This window comes from Brachyhypopomus gauderio, unplaced genomic scaffold (assembly GCF_052324685.1).
Source record: "Brachyhypopomus gauderio isolate BG-103 unplaced genomic scaffold, BGAUD_0.2 sc157, whole genome shotgun sequence".
Taxonomy (NCBI): Eukaryota; Metazoa; Chordata; class Actinopteri; order Gymnotiformes; family Hypopomidae; genus Brachyhypopomus; species Brachyhypopomus gauderio.
The window spans coordinates 228,884-248,532 of NW_027506978.1; the positions used below are offsets into that span (position 1 = coordinate 228,884).

A 19,649-nucleotide genomic window follows, 5' to 3' on the forward strand; every position below is an offset into this window, starting at 1 on the left:
TGAATTTTCTACTCAAGCCATTTGCAACTCAGAAGCAATGACACTTGTGCACTCATCATTGAGCTTGAGGAAGTCCAAGGAATTGATCTCTATGTTACTCTCGCTCCTCCGAACTGCGATGGCCTAGAGGTTAAGGCGTTGGACTTGAAATCCAATGGGGTTTCCCCGCGCAGGTTCGACTCCTGCTTGCAGCGTGAGTGTCTTGTTGGGAGTGTGGAAAGAGAGAGTGTGCTCTCTTCCTGCTAGCCAGTTTTAAATATGCTTCTCATGCCATTTGCAACTTTGTGCTGCCAAACTTTAGCAGTCCTAACTGATCCTGAAATAGTCCCAGGAATTGAGTTACAAATGGCTGCTTTGTCGTTACAATGTGTTGGCATGGAAATGCAGTGGGGTCTCTTGCAGCGTAGAGGATTAACTTGCCTCTCTAATGTGATTTGTGATGAGACCTTATGCCACCAGTGGGGAGAGCTTGCACTCACAGGTGCTTCATCCAAAGATCTTCATGCAACATAGCGATGTCTTGTTTCAGGTAAAAGAAAAAGTGCCACATTCTTTCATGGCTGGTCACTGGTTGCTCCGCCTTGCGCTAAAAGAGGGTCTCCCCGTCTGGGAATCGAACCCCGGTCTTCCGCGTGACAGGCGGAGATACTATCCACTATACTAACGAGGACACGTGCTGTGTCTTGCAGTGATGCTGAGTCAGGTGACGTGCACTTGTCCCCTTGATTTTAAAGTACTCTGAATCATTGTGCCTGCAAGGAGGTGGTAAAAAGAACACATTGTGGTGATATTGACTCACTGTTGCCATTCCTCTTTTACCATCGTCAGTTTGTGGACTTATGATAGGAAAAACTCAAAGAATCTTGGTGACCTACAGGTTTGATTCATCTGCCTTCCTAGTTAAGTCATGCAAACCATTTGCTGCAAAATTGGCTTTAGCTACATTGGCAATTCATTTTGTCTTTGTATTCCAGTGCATTGTACCGAACTGCAATATCCATCTTAGATCAACTGAGATTTTGCATTTCTCTCTTTCCCACATGCAAGTTCTGAATTTCTTGGCACACATTACTGCTTTGCATCTACTAAAAGCACTCCAGAGAAAGCTTCACTTCATACCTTCATGAGGTAGGTGTCGTTTGTACTTGTATTTTGGTGGTATTTTTGTTTTTTTTTTTGTTTGTGTGCGTTGTTTGTCTACTCTTGGAACATCCTGTGATTGGTTAGGGTAGGATTAGAGTTTAATTACGTTGGCCTCAGATTCTGGTTAATTCCAGGCTTCTTGTGCTAACCTTGTTGTTTGTTAGCTGTTGTTGGCAGTAATTAGTTGCTGCAGGTGCACTTGCCGCCATGCTCCAAGGAGTGAATTGGGGGCGGATACATTTTTTCTCCAGCTTTGTTAGTTCTTCCTCAGCCTCGCTTCTTCTTTCCTAGCCTCGTTAGCGCAGTAGGTAGCGCGTCAGTCTCATAATCTGAAGGTCGTGAGTTCGACCCTCACACGGGGCAGCAGAAGCTTTTTGAAAAGATTGACGAGCCCCCAAAAGATGCTCAAACGCTCTTTCCTTATTCACTCGCATGCTGAGCACACCCCCTACCCTGAAAATAGTATTGGCACATGACTCTTACAGGTCATCCCTAGTTGATTCAAGCTGTGCTTTTTCTTTTGTAAATTCGCGTGTGCACAGCAAGTTGTGTTGCATCCAATTCAATTCTCTCCACTGACCGTTCAGTCAATACCTTGATGGCGTCTGTATTGACACCTCTACTGAGACATCAAGCTGCCTCTTTGGAGCATGTTTGCTCCCAGATCAAACTGCAGTGTCGTGGAGCCAACACAGAATAATGGACCACGTCGGACACTTTTCACTTTTGATTCTTTTTGATTCACTTTTGATGACACGCTTTTGAATACCTGATCACCTGGAATTGGTACCAGCTTGAAGTTAATAGTGAGTAGACTTATGGAGATTCATTTATTTGAATTTTCTACTCAAGCCATTTGCAACTCAGAAGCAATGACACTTGTGCACTCATCATTGAGCTTGAGGAAGTCCAAGGAATTGATCTCTATGTTACTCTCGCTCCTCCGAACTGCGATGGCCTAGAGGTTAAGGCGTTGGACTTGAAATCCAATGGGGTTTCCCCGCGCAGGTTCGACTCCTGCTTGCAGCGTGAGTGTCTTGTTGGGAGTGTGGAAAGAGAGAGTGTGCTCTCTTCCTGCTAGCCAGTTTTAAATATGCTTCTCATGCCATTTGCAACTTTGTGCTGCCAAACTTTAGCAGTCCTAACTGATCCTGAAATAGTCCCAGGAATTGAGTTACAAATGGCTGCTTTGTCGTTACAATGTGTTGGCATGGAAATGCAGTGGGGTCTCTTGCAGCGTAGAGGATTAACTTGCCTCTCTAATGTGATTTGTGATGAGACCTTATGCCACCAGTGGGGAGAGCTTGCACTCACAGGTGCTTCATCCAAAGATCTTCATGCAACATAGCGATGTCTTGTTTCAGGTAAAAGAAAAAGTGCCACATTCTTTCATGGCTGGTCACTGGTTGCTCCGCCTTGCGCTAAAAGAGGGTCTCCCCGTCTGGGAATCGAACCCCGGTCTTCCGCGTGACAGGCGGAGATACTATCCACTATACTAACGAGGACACGTGCTGTGTCTTGCAGTGATGCTGAGTCAGGTGACGTGCACTTGTCCCCTTGATTTTAAAGTACTCTGAATCATTGTGCCTGCAAGGAGGTGGTAAAAAGAACACATTGTGGTGATATTGACTCACTGTTGCCATTCCTCTTTTACCATCGTCAGTTTGTGGACTTATGATAGGAAAAACTCAAAGAATCTTGGTGACCTACAGGTTTGATTCATCTGCCTTCCTAGTTAAGTCATGCAAACCATTTGCTGCAAAATTGGCTTTAGCTACATTGGCAATTCATTTTGTCTTTGTATTCCAGTGCATTGTACCGAACTGCAATAGCCATCTTAGATCAACTGAGATTTTGCATTTCTCTCTTTCCCACATGCAAGTTCTGAATTTCTTGGCACACATTACTGCTTTGCATCTACTAAAAGCACTCCAGAGAAAGCTTCACTTCATACCTTCATGAGGTAGGTGTCGTTTGTACTTGTATTTTGGTGGTATTTTTGTTTTTTTTTTTGTTTGTGTGCATTGTTTGTCTACTCTTGGAACATCCTGTGATTGGTTAGGGTAGGATTAGAGTTTAATTACGTTGGCCTCAGATTCTGGTTAATTCCAGGCTTCTTGTGCTAACCTTGTTGTTTGTTAGCTGTTGTTGGCAGTAATTAGTTGCTGCAGGTGCACTTGCCGCCATGCTCCAAGGAGTGAATTGGGGGCGGATACATTTTTTCTCCAGCTTTGTTAGTTCTTCCTCAGCCTCGCTTCTTCTTTCCTAGCCTCGTTAGCGCAGTAGGTAGCGCGTCAGTCTCATAATCTGAAGGTCGTGAGTTCGACCCTCACACGGGGCAGCAGAAGCTTTTTGAAAAGATTGACGAGCCCCCAAAAGATGCTCAAACGCTCTTTCCTTATTCACTCGCATGCTGAGCACACCCCCTACCTGAAAATAGTATTGGCACATGACTCTTACAGGTCATCCCTAGTTGATTCAAGCTGTGCTTTTTCTTTTGTAAATTCGCATGTGCACAGCAAGTTGTGTTGCATCCAATTCAATTCTCTCCACTGACCGTTCAGTCAATACCTTGATGGCGTCTGTATTGACACCTCTACTGAGACATCAAGCTGCCTCTTTGGAGCATGTTTGCTCCCAGATCAAACTGCAGTGTCGTGGTGCCAACACAGAATAATGGACCACGTCGGACACTTTTCACTTTTGATTCTTTTTGATTCACTTTTGATGACACGCTTTTGAATACCTGATCACTTGGAATTGGTACCAGCTTGAAGTTAATAGTGAGTAGACTTATGGAGATTCATTTATTTGAATTTTCTTCTCAAGCCATTTGCAACTCAGAAGCAATGACACTTGTGCACTCATCATTGAGCTTGAGGAAGTCCAAGGAATTGATCTCTATGTTACTCTCGCTCCGCCGAGCTGCGATGGCCGAGAGGTTAAGGCGTTGGACTTGAAATCCAATGGGGTTTCCCCGCGCAGGTTCGACTCCTGCTTGCAGCGTGAGTGTCTTGTTGGGCGTGTGGAAAGAGAGAGTGTGCTCTCTTCCTGCTAGCCAGTTTTAAATATGCTTCTCATGCCATTTGCAACTTTGTGCTGCCAAACTTTAGCAGTCCTAACTGATCCTGAAATAGTCCCAGGAATTGAGTTACAAATGGCTGCTTCGTCGTTACAATGTGTTGGCATGGAAATGCAGTGGGGTCTCTTGCAGCGTAGAGGATTAACTTGCCTCTCTAATGTGATTTGTGATGAGACCTTATGCCACCAGTGGGGAGAGCTCGCACTCACAGGTGCTTCATCCAAAGATCTTCATGCAACATAGCGATGTCTTGTTTCAGGTAAAAGAAAAAGTGCCACATTCTTTCATGGCCGGTCACTGGTTGCTCCGCCTTGCGCTAAAAGAGGGTCTCCCCGTCGGGGAATCGAACCCCGGTCTTCCGCGTGACAGGCGGAGATACTATCCACTATACTAACGAGGACACGTGCTGTGTCTCGCAGTGATGCTGAGTCAGGTGACGTGCACTTGTCCCCTTGATTTTAAAGTACTCTGAATCATTGTGCCTGCAAGGAGGTGGTAAAAAGAACACATTGTGGTGATATTGACTCACTGTTGCCACTCCTCTTTTACCATCGTCAGTTTGTGGACTTATGATAGGAAAAACTCAAAGAATCTTGGTGACCTACAGGTTTGATTCATCTGCCTTCCTAGTTAAGTCATGCGAACCATTTGCTGCAAAATTGGCTTTAGCTACATTGGCAATTCATTTTGTCTTCGTATTCCAGTGCATTGTACCGAACTGCAATATCCATCTTAGATCAACTGAGATTTTGCATTTCTCTCTTTCCCACATGCAAGTTCTGAATTTCTTGGCACACATTACTGCTTTGCATCTACTAAAAGCACTCCAGAGAAAGCTTCACTTCATACCTTCATGAGGTAGCTGTCGTTTGTACTTGTATTTTGGTGGTATTTTTGTTTTTTTTTTGTTTGTGTGCGTTGTTTGTCTACTCTTGGAACATCCTGTGATTGGTTAGGGTAGGATTAGAGTTTAATTACGTTGGCCTCAGATTCTGGTTAATTCCAGGCTTCTTGTGCTAAGCTTGTTGTTTGTTAGCTGTTGTTGGCAGTAATTAGTTGCTGCAGGTGCACTTGCCGCCATGCTCCAAGGAGTGAATTGGGGGCGGATACATTTTTTCTCCAGCTTTGTTAGTTCTTCCTCAGCCTCGCTTCTTCTTTCCTAGCCTCGTTAGCGCAGTAGGTAGCGCGTCAGTCTCATAATCTGAAGGTCGTGAGTTCGACCCTCACATGGGGCAGCAGAAGCTTTTTGAAAAGATTGACGAGCCCCCAAAAGATGCTCAAACGCTCTTTCCTTATTCACTCGCATGCTGAGCACACCCCCTACCTGAAAATAGTATTGGCACATGACTCTTACAGGTCATCCCTAGTTGATTCAAGCTGTGCTTTTTCTTTTGTAAATTCGCGTGTACACAGCAAGTTGTGTTGCATCCAATTCAATTCTCTCCACTGACCGTTCAGTCAATACCTTGATGGCGTCTGTATTGACACCTCTACTGAGACATCAAGCTGCCTCTTTGGAGCATGTTCGCTCCCAGATCAAACTGCAGTGTCGTGGTGCCAACACAGAATAATGGACCACGTCGGACACTTTTCACTTTTGATTCTTTTTGATTCACTTTTGATGACACGCTTTTGAATACCTGATCACCTGGAATTGGTACCAGCTTGAAGTTAATAGTGAGTAGACTTATGGAGATTCATTTATTTGAATTTTCTTCTCAAGCCATTTGCAACTCAGAAGCAATGACACTTGTGCACTCATCATTGAGCTTGAGGAAGTCCAAGGAATTGATCTCTATGTTACTCTCGCTCCGCCGAGCTGCGATGGCCGAGAGGTTAAGGCGTTGGACTTGAAATCCAATGGGGTTTCCCCGCGCAGGTTCGACTCCTGCTTGCAGCGTGAGTGTCTTGTTGGGCGTGTGGAAAGAGAGAGTGTGCTCTCTTCCTGCTAGCCAGTTTTAAATATGCTTCTCATGCCATTTGCAACTTTGTGCTGCCAAACTTTAGCAGTCCTAACTGATCCTGAAATAGTCCCAGGAATTGAGTTACAAATGGCTGCTTCGTCGTTACAATGTGTTGGCATGGAAATGCAGTGGGGTCTCTTGCAGCTTAGAGGATTAACTTGCCTCTCTAATGTGATTTGTGATGAGACCTTATGCCACCAGTGGGGAGAGCTTGCACTCACAGGTGCTTCATCCAAAGATCTTCATGCAACATAGTGATGTCTTGTTTCAGGTAAAAGAAAAAGTGCCACATTCTTTCATGGCTGGTCACTGGTTGCTCCGCCTTGCGCTAAAAGAGGGTCTCCCCGTCTGGGAATCGAACCCCGGTCTTCCGCGTGACAGGCGGAGATACTATCCACTATACTAACGAGGACACGTGCTGTGTCTTGCAGTGATGCTGAGTCAGGTGACGTGCACTTGTCCCCTTGATTTTAAAGTACTCTGAATCATTGTGCCTGCAAGGAGGTGGTAAAAAGAACACATTGTGGTGATATTGACTCACTGTTGCCATTCCTCTTTTACCATCGTCAGTTTGTGGACTTATGATAGGAAAAACTCAAAGAATCTTGGTGACCTACAGGATTGATTCATCTGCCTTCCTAGTTAAGTCATGCAAACCATTTGCTGCAAAATTGGCTTTAGCTACATTGGCAATTCATTTTGTCTTTGTATTCCAGTGCATTGTACCGAACTGCAATATCCATCTTAGATCAACTGAGATTTTGCATTTCTCTCTTTCCCACATGCAAGTTCTGAATTTCTTGGCACACATTACTGCTTTGCATCTACTAAAAGCACTCCAGAGAAAGCTTCACTTCATACCTTCATGAGGTAGGTGTCGTTTGTACTTGTATTTTGGTGGTATTTTTGTTTTTTTTTTTGTTTGTGTGCGTTGTTTGTCTACTCTTGGAACATCCTGTGATTGGTTAGGGTAGGATTAGAGTTTAATTACGTTGGCCTCAGATTCTGGTTAATTCCAGGCTTCTTGTGCTAACCTTGTTGTTTGTTAGCTGTTGTTGGCAGTAATTAGTTGCTGCAGGTGCACTTGCCGCCATGCTCCAAGGAGTGAATTGGGGGCGGATACATTTTTTCTCCAGCTTTGTTAGTTCTTCCTCAGCCTCGCTTCTTCTTTCCTAGCCTCGTTAGCGCAGTAGGTAGCGCGTCAGTCTCATAATCTGAAGGTCGTGAGTTCGACCCTCACACGGGGCAGCAGAAGCTTTTTGAAAAGATTGACGAGCCCCCAAAAGATGCTCAAACGCTCTTTCCTTATTCACTCGCATGCTGAGCACACCCCCTACCCTGAAAATAGTATTGGCACATGACTCTTACAGGTCATCCCTAGTTGATTCAAGCTGTGCTTTTTCTTTTGTAAATTCGCGTGTGCACAGCAAGTTGTGTTGCATCCAATTCAATTCTCTCCACTGACCGTTCAGTCAATACCTTGATGGCGTCTGTATTGACACCTCTACTGAGACATCAAGCTGCCTCTTTGGAGCATGTTTGCTCCCAGATCAAACTGCAGTGTCGTGGAGCCAACACAGAATAATGGACCACGTCGGACACTTTTCACTTTTGATTCTTTTTGATTCACTTTTGATGACACGCTTTTGAATACCTGATCACCTGGAATTGGTACCAGCTTGAAGTTAATAGTGAGTAGACTTATGGAGATTCATTTATTTGAATTTTCTTCTCAAGCCATTTGCAACTCAGAAGCAATGACACTTGTGCACTCATCATTGAGCTTGAGGAAGTCCAAGGAATTGATCTCTATGTTACTCTCGCTCCGCCGAGCTGCGATGGCCGAGAGGTTAAGGCGTTGGACTTGAAATCCAATGGGGTTTCCCCGCGCAGGTTCGACTCCTGCTTGCAGCGTGAGTGTCTTGTTGGGCGTGTGGAAAGAGAGAGTGTGCTCTCTTCCTGCTAGCCAGTTTTAAATATGCTTCTCATGCCATTTGCAACTTTGTGCTGCCAAACTTTAGCAGTCCTAACTGATCCTGAAATAGTCCCAGGAATTGAGTTACAAATGGCTGCTTCGTCGTTACAATGTGTTGGCATGGAAATGCAGTGGGGTCTCTTGCAGCTTAGAGGATTAACTTGCCTCTCTAATGTGATTTGTGATGAGACCTTATGCCACCAGTGGGGAGAGCTTGCACTCACAGGTGCTTCATCCAAAGATCTTCATGCAACATAGTGATGTCTTGTTTCAGGTAAAAGAAAAAGTGCCACATTCTTTCATGGCCGGTCACTGGTTGCTCCGCCTTGCGCTAAAAGAGGGTCTCCCCGTCGGGGAATCGAACCCCGGTCTTCCGCGTGACAGGCGGAGATACTATCCACTATACTAACGAGGACACGTGCTGTGTCTCGCAGTGATGCTGAGTCAGGTGACGTGCACTTGTCCCCTTGATTTTAAAGTACTCTGAATCATTGTGCCTGCAAGGAGGTGGTAAAAAGAACACATTGTGGTGATATTGACTCACTGTTGCCACTCCTCTTTTACCATCGTCAGTTTGTGGACTTATGATAGGAAAAACTCAAAGAATCTTGGTGACCTACAAGTTTGATTCATCTGCCTTCCTAGTTAAGTCATGCAAACCATTTGCTGCAAAATTGGCTTTAGCTACATTGGCAATTCATTTTGTCTTCGTATTCCAGTGCATTGTACCGAACTGCAATATCCATCTTAGATCAACTGAGATTTTGCATTTCTCTCTTTCCCACATGCAAGTTCTGAATTTCTTGGCACACATTACTGCTTTGCATCTACTAAAAGCACTCCAGAGAAAGCTTCACTTCATACCTTCATGAGGTAGGTGTCGTTTGTACTTGTATTTTGGTGGTATTTTTGTTTTTTTTTTTGTTTGTGTGCGTTGTTTGTCTACTCTTGGAACATCCTGTGATTGGTTAGGGTAGGATTAGAGTTTAATTACGTTGGCCTCAGATTCTGGTTAATTCCAGGCTTCTTGTGCTAACCTTGTTGTTTGTTAGCTGTTGTTGGCAGTAATTAGTTGCTGCAGGTGCACTTGCCGCCATGCTCCAAGGAGTGAATTGGGGGCGGATACATTTTTTCTCCAGCTTTGTTAGTTCTTCCTCAGCCTCGCTTCTTCTTTCCTAGCCTCGTTAGCGCAGTAGGTAGCGCGTCAGTCTCATAATCTGAAGGTCGTGAGTTTGACCCTCACACGGGGCAGCAAAAGCTTTTTGAAAAGATTGACGAGCCCCCAAAAGATGCTCAAACGCTCTTTCCTTATTCACTCGCATGCTGAGCACACCCCCTACCTGAAAATAGTATTGGCACATGACTCTTACAGGTCATCCCTAGTTGATTCAAGCTGTGCTTTTTCTTTTGTAAATTCGCGTGTACACAGCAAGTTGTGTTGCATCCAATTCAATTCTCTCCACTGACCGTTCAGTCAATACCTTGATGGCGTCTGTATTGACACCTCTACTGAGACATCAAGCTGCCTCTTTGGAGCATGTTCGCTCCCAGATCAAATTGCAGTGTCGTGGTGCCAACACAGAATAATGGACCACGTCGGACACTTTTCACTTTTGATTCTTTTTGATTCACTTTTGATGACACGCTTTTGAATACCTGATCACCTGGAATTGGTACCAGCTTGAAGTTAATAGTGAGTAGACTTATGGAGATTCATTTATTTGAATTTTCTACTCAAGCCATTTGCAACTCAGAAGCAATGACACTTGTGCACTCATCATTGAGCTTGAGGAAGTCCAAGGAATTGATCTCTATGTTACTCTCGCTCCTCCGAACTGCGATGGCCTAGAGGTTAAGGCGTTGGACTTGAAATCCAATGGGGTTTCCCCGCGCAGGTTCGACTCCTGCTTGCAGCGTGAGTGTCTTGTTGGGAGTGTGGAAAGAGAGAGTGTGCTCTCTTCCTGCTAGCCAGTTTTAAATATGCTTCTCATGCCATTTGCAACTTTGTGCTGCCAAACTTTAGCAGTCCTAACTGATCCTGAAATAGTCCCAGGAATTGAGTTACAAATGGCTGCTTTGTCGTTACAATGTGTTGGCATGGAAATGCAGTGGGGTCTCTTGCAGCGTAGAGGATTAACTTGCCTCTCTAATGTGATTTGTGATGAGACCTTATGCCACCAGTGGGGAGAGCTTGCACTCACAGGTGCTTCATCCAAAGATCTTCATGCAACATAGCGATGTCTTGTTTCAGGTAAAAGAAAAAGTGCCACATTCTTTCATGGCTGGTCACTGGTTGCTCCGCCTTGCGCTAAAAGAGGGTCTCCCCGTCTGGGAATCGAACCCCGGTCTTCCGCGTGACAGGCGGAGATACTATCCACTATACTAACGAGGACACGTGCTGTGTCTTGCAGTGATGCTGAGTCAGGTGACGTGCACTTGTCCCCTTGATTTTAAAGTACTCTGAATCATTGTGCCTGCAAGGAGGTGGTAAAAAGAACACATTGTGGTGATATTGACTCACTGTTGCAATTCCTCTTTTACCATCGTCAGTTTGTGGACTTATGATAGGAAAAACTCAAAGAATCTTGGTGACCTACAGGTTTGATTCATCTGCCTTCCTAGTTAAGTCATGCAAACCATTTGCTGCAAAATTGGCTTTAGCTACATTGGCAATTCATTTTGTCTTTGTATTCCAGTGCATTGTACCGAACTGCAATATCCATCTTAGATCAACTGAGATTTTGCATTTCTCTCTTTCCCACATGCAAGTTCTGAATTTCTTGGCACACATTACTGCTTTGCATCTACTAAAAGCACTCCAGAGAAAGCTTCACTTCATACCTTCATGAGGTAGGTGTCGTTTGTACTTGTATTTTGGTGGTATTTTTGTTTTTTTTTTTGTTTGTGTGCGTTGTTTGTCTACTCTTGGAACATCCTGTGATTGGTTAGGGTAGGATTAGAGTTTAATTACGTTGGCCTCAGATTCTGGTTAATTCCAGGCTTCTTGTGCTAACCTTGTTGTTTGTTAGCTGTTGTTGGCAGTAATTAGTTGCTGCAGGTGCACTTGCCGCCATGCTCCAAGGAGTGAATTGGGGGCGGATACATTTTTTCTCCAGCTTTGTTAGTTCTTCCTCAGCCTCGCTTCTTCTTTCCTAGCCTCGTTAGCGCAGTAGGTAGCGCGTCAGTCTCATAATCTGAAGGTCGTGAGTTCGACCCTCACACGGGGCAGCAGAAGCTTTTTGAAAAGATTGACGAGCCCCCAAAAGATGCTCAAACGCTCTTTCCTTATTCACTCGCATGCTGAGCACACCCCCTACCCTGAAAATAGTATTGGCACATGACTCTTACAGGTCATCCCTAGTTGATTCAAGCTGTGCTTTTTCTTTTGTAAATTCGCGTGTGCACAGCAAGTTGTGTTGCATCCAATTCAATTCTCTCCACTGACCGTTCAGTCAATACCTTGATGGCGTCTGTATTGACACCTCTACTGAGACATCAAGCTGCCTCTTTGGAGCATGTTTGCTCCCAGATCAAACTGCAGTGTCGTGGAGCCAACACAGAATAATGGACCACGTCGGACACTTTTCACTTTTGATTCTTTTTGATTCACTTTTGATGACACGCTTTTGAATACCTGATCACCTGGAATTGGTACCAGCTTGAAGTTAATAGTGAGTAGACTTATGGAGATTCATTTATTTGAATTTTCTTCTCAAGCCATTTGCAACTCAGAAGCAATGACACTTGTGCACTCATCATTGAGCTTGAGGAAGTCCAAGGAATTGATCTCTATGTTACTCTCGCTCCGCCGAGCTGCGATGGCCGAGAGGTTAAGGCGTTGGACTTGAAATCCAATGGGGTTTCCCCGCGCAGGTTCGACTCCTGCTTGCAGCGTGAGTGTCTTGTTGGGCGTGTGGAAAGAGAGAGTGTGCTCTCTTCCTGCTAGCCAGTTTTAAATATGCTTCTCATGCCATTTGCAACTTTGTGCTGCCAAACTTTAGCAGTCCTAACTGATCCTGAAATAGTCCCAGGAATTGAGTTACAAATGGCTGCTTCGTCGTTACAATGTGTTGGCATGGAAATCCAGTGGGGTCTCTTGCAGCTTAGAGGATTAACTTGCCTCTCTAATGTGATTTGTGATGAGACCTTATGCCACCAGTGGGGAGAGCTTGCACTCACAGGTGCTTCATCCAAAGATCTTCATGCAACATAGTGATGTCTTGTTTCAGGTAAAAGAAAAAGTGCCACATTCTTTCATGGCCGGTCACTGGTTGCTCCGCCTTGCGCTAAAAGAGGGTCTCCCCGTCGGGGAATCGAACCCCGGTCTTCCGCGTGACAGGCGGAGATACTATCCACTATACTAACGAGGACACGTGCTGTGTCTCGCAGTGATGCTGAGTCAGGTGACGTGCACTTGTCCCCTTGATTTTAAAGTACTCTGAATCATTGTGCCTGCAAGGAGGTGGTAAAAAGAACACATTGTGGTGATATTGACTCACTGTTGCCACTCCTCTTTTACCATCGTCAGTTTGTGGACTTATGATAGGAAAAACTCAAAGAATCTTGGTGACCTACAAGTTTGATTCATCTGCCTTCCTAGTTAAGTCATGCAAACCATTTGCTGCAAAATTGGCTTTAGCTACATTGGCAATTCATTTTGTCTTCGTATTCCAGTGCATTGTACCGAACTGCAATATCCATCTTAGATCAACTGAGATTTTGCATTTCTCTCTTTCCCACATGCAAGTTCTGAATTTCTTGGCACACATTACTGCTTTGCATCTACTAAAAGCACTCCAGAGAAAGCTTCACTTCATACCTTCATGAGGTAGGTGTCGTTTGTACTTGTATTTTGGTGGTATTTTTGTTTTTTTTTTTGTTTGTGTGCGTTGTTTGTCTACTCTTGGAACATCCTGTGATTGGTTAGGGTAGGATTAGAGTTTAATTACGTTGGCCTCAGATTCTGGTTAATTCCAGGCTTCTTGTGCTAACCTTGTTGTTTGTTAGCTGTTGTTGGCAGTAATTAGTTGCTGCAGGTGCACTTGCCGCCATGCTCCAAGGAGTGAATTGGGGGCGGATACATTTTTTCTCCAGCTTTGTTAGTTCTTCCTCAGCCTCGCTTCTTCTTTCCTAGCCTCGTTAGCGCAGTAGGTAGCGCGTCAGTCTCATAATCTGAAGGTCGTGAGTTCGACCCTCACACGGGGCAGCAAAAGCTTTTTGAAAAGATTGACGAGCCCCCAAAAGATGCTCAAACGCTCTTTCCTTATTCACTCGCATGCTGAGCACACCCCCTACCTGAAAATAGTATTGGCACATGACTCTTACAGGTCATCCCTAGTTGATTCAAGCTGTGCTTTTTCTTTTGTAAATTCGCGTGTACACAGCAAGTTGTGTTGCATCCAATTCAATTCTCTCCACTGACCGTTCAGTCAATACCTTGATGGCGTCTGTATTGACACCTCTACTGAGACATCAAGCTGCCTCTTTGGAGCATGTTCGCTCCCAGATCAAATTGCAGTGTCGTGGTGCCAACACAGAATAATGGACCACGTCGGACACTTTTCACTTTTGATTCTTTTTGATTCACTTTTGATGACACGCTTTTGAATACCTGATCACCTGGAATTGGTACCAGCTTGAAGTTAATAGTGAGTAGACTTATGGAGATTCATTTATTTGAATTTTCTACTCAAGCCATTTGCAACTCAGAAGCAATGACACTTGTGCACTCATCATTGAGCTTGAGGAAGTCCAAGGAATTGATCTCTATGTTACTCTCGCTCCTCCGAACTGCGATGGCCTAGAGGTTAAGGCGTTGGACTTGAAATCCAATGGGGTTTCCCCGCGCAGGTTCGACTCCTGCTTGCAGCGTGAGTGTCTTGTTGGGAGTGTGGAAAGAGAGAGTGTGCTCTCTTCCTGCTAGCCAGTTTTAAATATGCTTCTCATGCCATTTGCAACTTTGTGCTGCCAAACTTTAGCAGTCCTAACTGATCCTGAAATAGTCCCAGGAATTGAGTTACAAATGGCTGCTTTGTCGTTACAATGTGTTGGCATGGAAATGCAGTGGGGTCTCTTGCAGCGTAGAGGATTAACTTGCCTCTCTAATGTGATTTGTGATGAGACCTTATGCCACCAGTGGGGAGAGCTTGCACTCACAGGTGCTTCATCCAAAGATCTTCATGCAACATAGCGATGTCTTGTTTCAGGTAAAAGAAAAAGTGCCACATTCTTTCATGGCTGGTCACTGGTTGCTCCGCCTTGCGCTAAAAGAGGGTCTCCCCGTCTGGGAATCGAACCCCGGTCTTCCGCGTGACAGGCGGAGATACTATCCACTATACTAACGAGGACACGTGCTGTGTCTCGCAGTGATGCTGAGTCAGGTGACGTGCACTTGTCCCCTTGATTTTAAAGTACTCTGAATCATTGTGCCTGCAAGGAGGTGGTAAAAAGAACACATTGTGGTGATATTGACTCACTGTTGCAATTCCTCTTTTACCATCGTCAGTTTGTGGACTTATGATAGGAAAAACTCAAAGAATCTTGGTGACCTACAGGTTTGATTCATCTGCCTTCCTAGTTAAGTCATGCAAACCATTTGCTGCAAAATTGGCTTTAGCTACATTGGCAATTCATTTTGTCTTTGTATTCCAGTGCATTGTACCGAACTGCAATATCCATCTTAGATCAACTGAGATTTTGCATTTCTCTCTTTCCCACATGCAAGTTCTGAATTTCTTGGCACACATTACTGCTTTGCATCTACTAAAAGCACTCCAGAGAAAGCTTCACTTCATACCTTCATGAGGTAGGTGTCGTTTGTACTTGTATTTTGGTGGTATTTTTGTTTTTTTTTTTGTTTGTGTGCGTTGTTTGTCTACTCTTGGAACATCCTGTGATTGGTTAGGGTAGGATTAGAGTTTAATTACGTTGGCCTCAGATTCTGGTTAATTCCAGGCTTCTTGTGCTAACCTTGTTGTTTGTTAGCTGTTGTTGGCAGTAATTAGTTGCTGCAGGTGCACTTGCCGCCATGCTCCAAGGAGTGAATTGGGGGCGGATACATTTTTTCTCCAGCTTTGTTAGTTCTTCCTCAGCCTCGCTTCTTCTTTCCTAGCCTCGTTAGCGCAGTAGGTAGCGCGTCAGTCTCATAATCTGAAGGTCGTGAGTTCGACCCTCACACGGGGCAGCAGAAGCTTTTTGAAAAGATTGACGAGCCCCCAAAAGATGCTCAAACGCTCTTTCCTTATTCACTCGCATGCTGAGCACACCCCCTACCCTGAAAATAGTATTGGCACATGACTCTTACAGGTCATCCCTAGTTGATTCAAGCTGTGCTTTTTCTTTTGTAAATTCGCGTGTGCACAGCAAGTTGTGTTGCATCCAATTCAATTCTCTCCACTGACCGTTCAGTCAATACCTTGATGGCGTCTGTATTGACACCTCTACTGAGACATCAAGCTGCCTCTTTGGAGCATGTTTGCTCCCAGATCAAACTGCAGTGTCGTGGAGCCAACACAGAATAATGGACCACGTCGGACACTTTTCACTTTTGATTCTTTTTGATTCACTTTTGATGACACGCTTTTGAATACCTGATCACCTGGAATTGGTACCAGCTTGAAGTTAATAGTGAGTAGACTTATGGAGATTCATTTATTTGAATTTTCTTCTCAAGCCATTTGCAACTCAGAAGCAATGACACTTGTGCACTCATCATTGAGCTTGAGGAAGTCCAAGGAATTGATCTCTATGTTACTCTCGCTCCGCCGAGCTGCGATGGCCGAGAGGTTAAGGCGTTGGACTTGAAATCCAATGGGGTTTCCCCGCGCAGGTTCGACTCCTGCTTGCAGCGTGAGTGTCTTGTTGGGCGTGTGGAAAGAGAGAGTGTGCTCTCTTCCTGCTAGCCAGTTTTAAATATGCTTCTCATGCCATTTGCAACTTTGTGCTGCCAAACTTTAGCAGTCCTAACTGATCCTGAAATAGTCCCAGGAATTGAGTTACAAATGGCTGCTTCGTCGTTACAATGTGTTGGCATGGAAATGCAGTGGGGTCTCTTGCAGCTTAGAGGATTAACTTGCCTCTCTAATGTGATTTGTGATGAGACCTTATGCCACCAGTGGGGAGAGCTTGCACTCACAGGTGCTTCATCCAAAGATTTTCATGCAACATAGCGATGTCTTGTTTCAGGTAAAAGAAAAAGTGCCACATTCTTTCATGGCCGGTCACTGGTTGCTCCGCCTTGCGCTAAAAGAGGGTCTCCTCGTCGGGGAATCGAACCCCGGTCTTCCACGTAACAGGCGGAGATACTATCCACTATACTAACGAGGACACGTGCTGTGTCTTGCAGTGATGCTGAGTCAGGTGACGTGCACTTGTCCCCTTGATTTTAAAGTACTCTGAATCATTGTGCCTGCAAGGAGGTGGTAAAAAGAACACATTGTGGTGATATTGACTCACTGTTGCCATTCCTCTTTTACCATCGTCAGTTTGTGGACTTATGATAGGAAAAACTCAAAGAATCTTGGTGACCTACAGGTTTGATTCATCTGCCTTCCTAGTTAAGTCATGCAAACCATTTGCTGCAAAATTGGCTTTAGCTACATTGGCAATTCATTTTGTCTTTGTATTCCAGTGCATTGTACCGAACTGCAATATCCATCTTAGATCAACTGAGATTTTGCATTTCTCTCTTTCCCACATGCAAGTTCTGAATTTCTTGGCACACATTACTGCTTTGCATCTACTAAAAGCACTCCAGAGAAAGCTTCACTTCATACCTTCATGAGGTAGGTGTCGTTTGTACTTGTATTTTGGTGGTATTTTTGTTTTTTTTTTTGTTTGTGTGCGTTGTTTGTCTACTCTTGGAACATCCTGTGATTGGTTAGGGTAGGATTAGAGTTTAATTACGTTGGCCTCAGATTCTGGTTAATTCCAGGCTTCTTGTGCTAACCTTGTTGTTTGTTAGCTGTTGTTGGCAGTAATTAGTTGCTGCAGGTGCACTTGCCGCCATGCTCCAAGGAGTGAATTGGGGGCGGATACATTTTTTCTCCAGCTTTGTTAGTTCTTCCTCAGCCTCGCTTCTTCTTTCCTAGCCTCGTTAGCGCAGTAGGTAGCGCGTCAGTCTCATAATCTGAAGGTCGTGAGTTCGACCCTCACACGGGGCAGCAGAAGCTTTTTGAAAAGATTGACGAGCCCCCAAAAGATGCTCAAACGCTCTTTCCTTATTCACTCGCATGCTGAGCACACCCCCTACCTGAAAATAGTATTGGCACATGACTCTTACAGGTCATCCCTAGTTGATTCAAGCTGTGCTTTTTCTTTTGTAAATTCGCGTGTGCACAGCAAGTTGTGTTGCATCCAATTCAATTCTCTCCACTGACCGTTCAGTCAATACCTTGATGGCGTCTGTATTGACACCTCTACTGAGACATCAAGCTGCCTCTTTGGAGCATGTTTGCTCCCAGATCAAACTGCAGTGTCGTGGAGCCAACACAGAATAATGGACCACGTCGGACACTTTTCACTTTTGATTCTTTTTGATTCACTTTTGATGACACGCTTTTGAATACCTGATCACCTGGAATTGGTACCAGCTTGAAGTTAATAGTGAGTAGACTTATGGAGATTCATTTATTTGAATTTTCTACTCAAGCCATTTGCAACTCAGAAGCAATGACACTTGTGCACTCATCATTGAGCTTGAGGAAGTCCAAGGAATTGATCTCTATGTTACTCTCGCTCCTCCGAACTGCGATGGCCTAGAGGTTAAGGCGTTGGACTTGAAATCCAATGGGGTTTCCCCGCGCAGGTTCGACTCCTGCTTGCAGCGTGAGTGTCTTGTTGGGAGTGTGGAAAGAGAGAGTGTGCTCTCTTCCTGCTAGCCAGTTTTAAATATGCTTCTCATGCCATTTGCAACTTTGTGCTGCCAAACTTTAGCAGTCCTAACTGATCCTGAAATAGTCCCAGGAATTGAGTTACAAATGGCTGCTTTGTCGTTACAATGTGTTGGCATGGAAATGCAGTGGGGTCTCTTGCAGCGTAGAGGATTAACTTGCCTCTCTAATGTGATTTGTGATGAGACCTTATGCCACCAGTGGGGAGAGCTTGCACTCACAGGTGCTTCATCCAAAGATCTTCATGCAACATAGCGATGTCTTGTTTCAGGTAAAAGAAAAAGTGCCACATTCTTTCATGGCTGGTCACTGGTTGCTCCGCCTTGCGCTAAAAGAGGGTCTCCCCGTCTGGGAATCGAACCCCGGTCTTCCGCGTGACAGGCGGAGATACTATCCACTATACTAACGAGGACACGTGCTGTGTCTTGCAGTGATGCTGAGTCAGGTGACGTGCACTTGTCCCCTTGATTTTAAAGTACTCTGAATCATTGTGCCTGCAAGGAGGTGGTAAAAAGAACACATTGTGGTGATATTGACTCACTGTTGCCATTCCTCTTTTACCATCGTCAGTTTGTGGACTTATGATAGGAAAAACTCAAAGAATCTTGGTGACCTACAGGTTTGATTCATCTGCCTTCCTAGTTAAGTCATGCAAACCATTTGCTGCAAAATTGGCTTTAGCTACATTGGCAATTCATTTTGTCTTTGTATTCCAGTGCATTGTACCGAACTGCAATATCCATCTTAGATCAACTGAGATTTTGCATTTCTCTCTTTCCCACATGCAAGTTCTGAATTTCTTGGCACACATTACTCCTTTGCATCTACTAAAAGCACTCCAGAGAAAGCTTCACTTCATACCTTCATGAGGTAGGTGTCGTTTGTACTTGTATTTTGGTGGTATTTTTGTTTTTTTTTTTGTTTGTGTGCGTTGTTTGTCTACTCTTGGAACATCCTGTGATTGGTTAGGGTAGGATTAGAGTTTAATTACGTTGGCCTCAGATTCTGGTTAATTCCAGGCTTCTTGTGCTAACCTTGTTGTTTGTTAGCTGTTGTTGGCAGTAATTAGTTGCTGCAGGTGCACTTGCCGCCATGCTCCAAGGAGTGAATTGGGGGCGGATACATTTTTTCTCCAGCTTTGTTAGTTCTTCCTCAGCCTCGCTTCTTCTTTCCTAGCCTCGTTAGCGCAGTAGGTAGCGCGTCAGTCTCATAATCTGAAGGTCGTGAGTTCGACCCTCACACGGGGTAGCAGAAGCTTTTTGAAAAGATTGACGAGCCCCCAAAAGATGCTCAAACGCTCTTTCCTTATTCACTCGCATGCTGAGCACACCCCCTACCTGAAAATAGTATTGGCACATGACTCTTACAGGTCATCCCTAGTTGATTCAAGCTGTGCTTTTTCTTTTGTAAATTCGCGTGTACACAGCAAGTTGTGTTGCATCCAATTCAATTCTCTCCACTGACCGTTCAGTCAATACCTTGATGGCATCTGTATTGACACCTCTACTGAGACATCAAGCTGCCTCTTTGGAGCATGTTCGCTCCCAGATCAAACTGCAGTGTCGTGGTGCCAACACAGAATAATGGACCACGTC

The 19,649-nt window shown here is 44.6% G+C and overlaps 23 non-coding genes across 23 annotated transcripts; 20 read left to right on the forward strand and 3 right to left on the reverse strand.

The window, feature by feature from the left end:
- Positions 1-112: 112 nt before the first annotated feature.
- trnas-uga (transfer RNA serine (anticodon UGA)) lies at positions 113-194 on the forward strand. The gene has a single exon. It is a non-coding gene; the product is annotated as a tRNA-Ser (tRNA).
- A 1,239-nt stretch (positions 195-1,433) lies between these two features.
- Positions 1,434-1,506, forward strand: trnam-cau (transfer RNA methionine (anticodon CAU)). The gene has a single exon. It is a non-coding gene; the product is annotated as a tRNA-Met (tRNA).
- Positions 1,507-2,090: 584 nt separating this feature from the next.
- On the forward strand, positions 2,091-2,172 carry trnas-uga (transfer RNA serine (anticodon UGA)). The gene has a single exon. It is a non-coding gene; the product is annotated as a tRNA-Ser (tRNA).
- Positions 2,173-3,411: 1,239 nt separating this feature from the next.
- trnam-cau (transfer RNA methionine (anticodon CAU)) lies at positions 3,412-3,484 on the forward strand. Its single transcript has one exon. It is a non-coding gene; the product is annotated as a tRNA-Met (tRNA).
- A 583-nt stretch (positions 3,485-4,067) lies between these two features.
- Positions 4,068-4,149, forward strand: trnas-uga (transfer RNA serine (anticodon UGA)). The gene has a single exon. It is a non-coding gene; the product is annotated as a tRNA-Ser (tRNA).
- Positions 4,150-4,553: 404 nt separating this feature from the next.
- On the reverse strand, positions 4,554-4,625 carry trnad-guc (transfer RNA aspartic acid (anticodon GUC)). The gene has a single exon. It is a non-coding gene; the product is annotated as a tRNA-Asp (tRNA).
- A 762-nt stretch (positions 4,626-5,387) lies between these two features.
- Positions 5,388-5,460, forward strand: trnam-cau (transfer RNA methionine (anticodon CAU)). The gene has a single exon. It is a non-coding gene; the product is annotated as a tRNA-Met (tRNA).
- A 583-nt stretch (positions 5,461-6,043) lies between these two features.
- Positions 6,044-6,125, forward strand: trnas-uga (transfer RNA serine (anticodon UGA)). Its single transcript has one exon. It is a non-coding gene; the product is annotated as a tRNA-Ser (tRNA).
- A 1,239-nt stretch (positions 6,126-7,364) lies between these two features.
- On the forward strand, positions 7,365-7,437 carry trnam-cau (transfer RNA methionine (anticodon CAU)). Its single transcript has one exon. It is a non-coding gene; the product is annotated as a tRNA-Met (tRNA).
- A 584-nt stretch (positions 7,438-8,021) lies between these two features.
- Positions 8,022-8,103, forward strand: trnas-uga (transfer RNA serine (anticodon UGA)). Its single transcript has one exon. It is a non-coding gene; the product is annotated as a tRNA-Ser (tRNA).
- A 404-nt stretch (positions 8,104-8,507) lies between these two features.
- trnad-guc (transfer RNA aspartic acid (anticodon GUC)) lies at positions 8,508-8,579 on the reverse strand. The gene has a single exon. It is a non-coding gene; the product is annotated as a tRNA-Asp (tRNA).
- Positions 8,580-9,342: 763 nt separating this feature from the next.
- trnam-cau (transfer RNA methionine (anticodon CAU)) lies at positions 9,343-9,415 on the forward strand. Its single transcript has one exon. It is a non-coding gene; the product is annotated as a tRNA-Met (tRNA).
- Positions 9,416-9,998: 583 nt separating this feature from the next.
- Positions 9,999-10,080, forward strand: trnas-uga (transfer RNA serine (anticodon UGA)). Its single transcript has one exon. It is a non-coding gene; the product is annotated as a tRNA-Ser (tRNA).
- Positions 10,081-11,319: 1,239 nt separating this feature from the next.
- trnam-cau (transfer RNA methionine (anticodon CAU)) lies at positions 11,320-11,392 on the forward strand. Its single transcript has one exon. It is a non-coding gene; the product is annotated as a tRNA-Met (tRNA).
- Positions 11,393-11,976: 584 nt separating this feature from the next.
- trnas-uga (transfer RNA serine (anticodon UGA)) lies at positions 11,977-12,058 on the forward strand. Its single transcript has one exon. It is a non-coding gene; the product is annotated as a tRNA-Ser (tRNA).
- A 404-nt stretch (positions 12,059-12,462) lies between these two features.
- On the reverse strand, positions 12,463-12,534 carry trnad-guc (transfer RNA aspartic acid (anticodon GUC)). The gene has a single exon. It is a non-coding gene; the product is annotated as a tRNA-Asp (tRNA).
- A 763-nt stretch (positions 12,535-13,297) lies between these two features.
- Positions 13,298-13,370, forward strand: trnam-cau (transfer RNA methionine (anticodon CAU)). The gene has a single exon. It is a non-coding gene; the product is annotated as a tRNA-Met (tRNA).
- A 583-nt stretch (positions 13,371-13,953) lies between these two features.
- On the forward strand, positions 13,954-14,035 carry trnas-uga (transfer RNA serine (anticodon UGA)). Its single transcript has one exon. It is a non-coding gene; the product is annotated as a tRNA-Ser (tRNA).
- Positions 14,036-15,274: 1,239 nt separating this feature from the next.
- Positions 15,275-15,347, forward strand: trnam-cau (transfer RNA methionine (anticodon CAU)). The gene has a single exon. It is a non-coding gene; the product is annotated as a tRNA-Met (tRNA).
- Positions 15,348-15,931: 584 nt separating this feature from the next.
- Positions 15,932-16,013, forward strand: trnas-uga (transfer RNA serine (anticodon UGA)). The gene has a single exon. It is a non-coding gene; the product is annotated as a tRNA-Ser (tRNA).
- A 1,239-nt stretch (positions 16,014-17,252) lies between these two features.
- Positions 17,253-17,325, forward strand: trnam-cau (transfer RNA methionine (anticodon CAU)). Its single transcript has one exon. It is a non-coding gene; the product is annotated as a tRNA-Met (tRNA).
- A 583-nt stretch (positions 17,326-17,908) lies between these two features.
- On the forward strand, positions 17,909-17,990 carry trnas-uga (transfer RNA serine (anticodon UGA)). The gene has a single exon. It is a non-coding gene; the product is annotated as a tRNA-Ser (tRNA).
- Positions 17,991-19,229: 1,239 nt separating this feature from the next.
- trnam-cau (transfer RNA methionine (anticodon CAU)) lies at positions 19,230-19,302 on the forward strand. The gene has a single exon. It is a non-coding gene; the product is annotated as a tRNA-Met (tRNA).
- Positions 19,303-19,649: the final 347 nt, after the last annotated feature.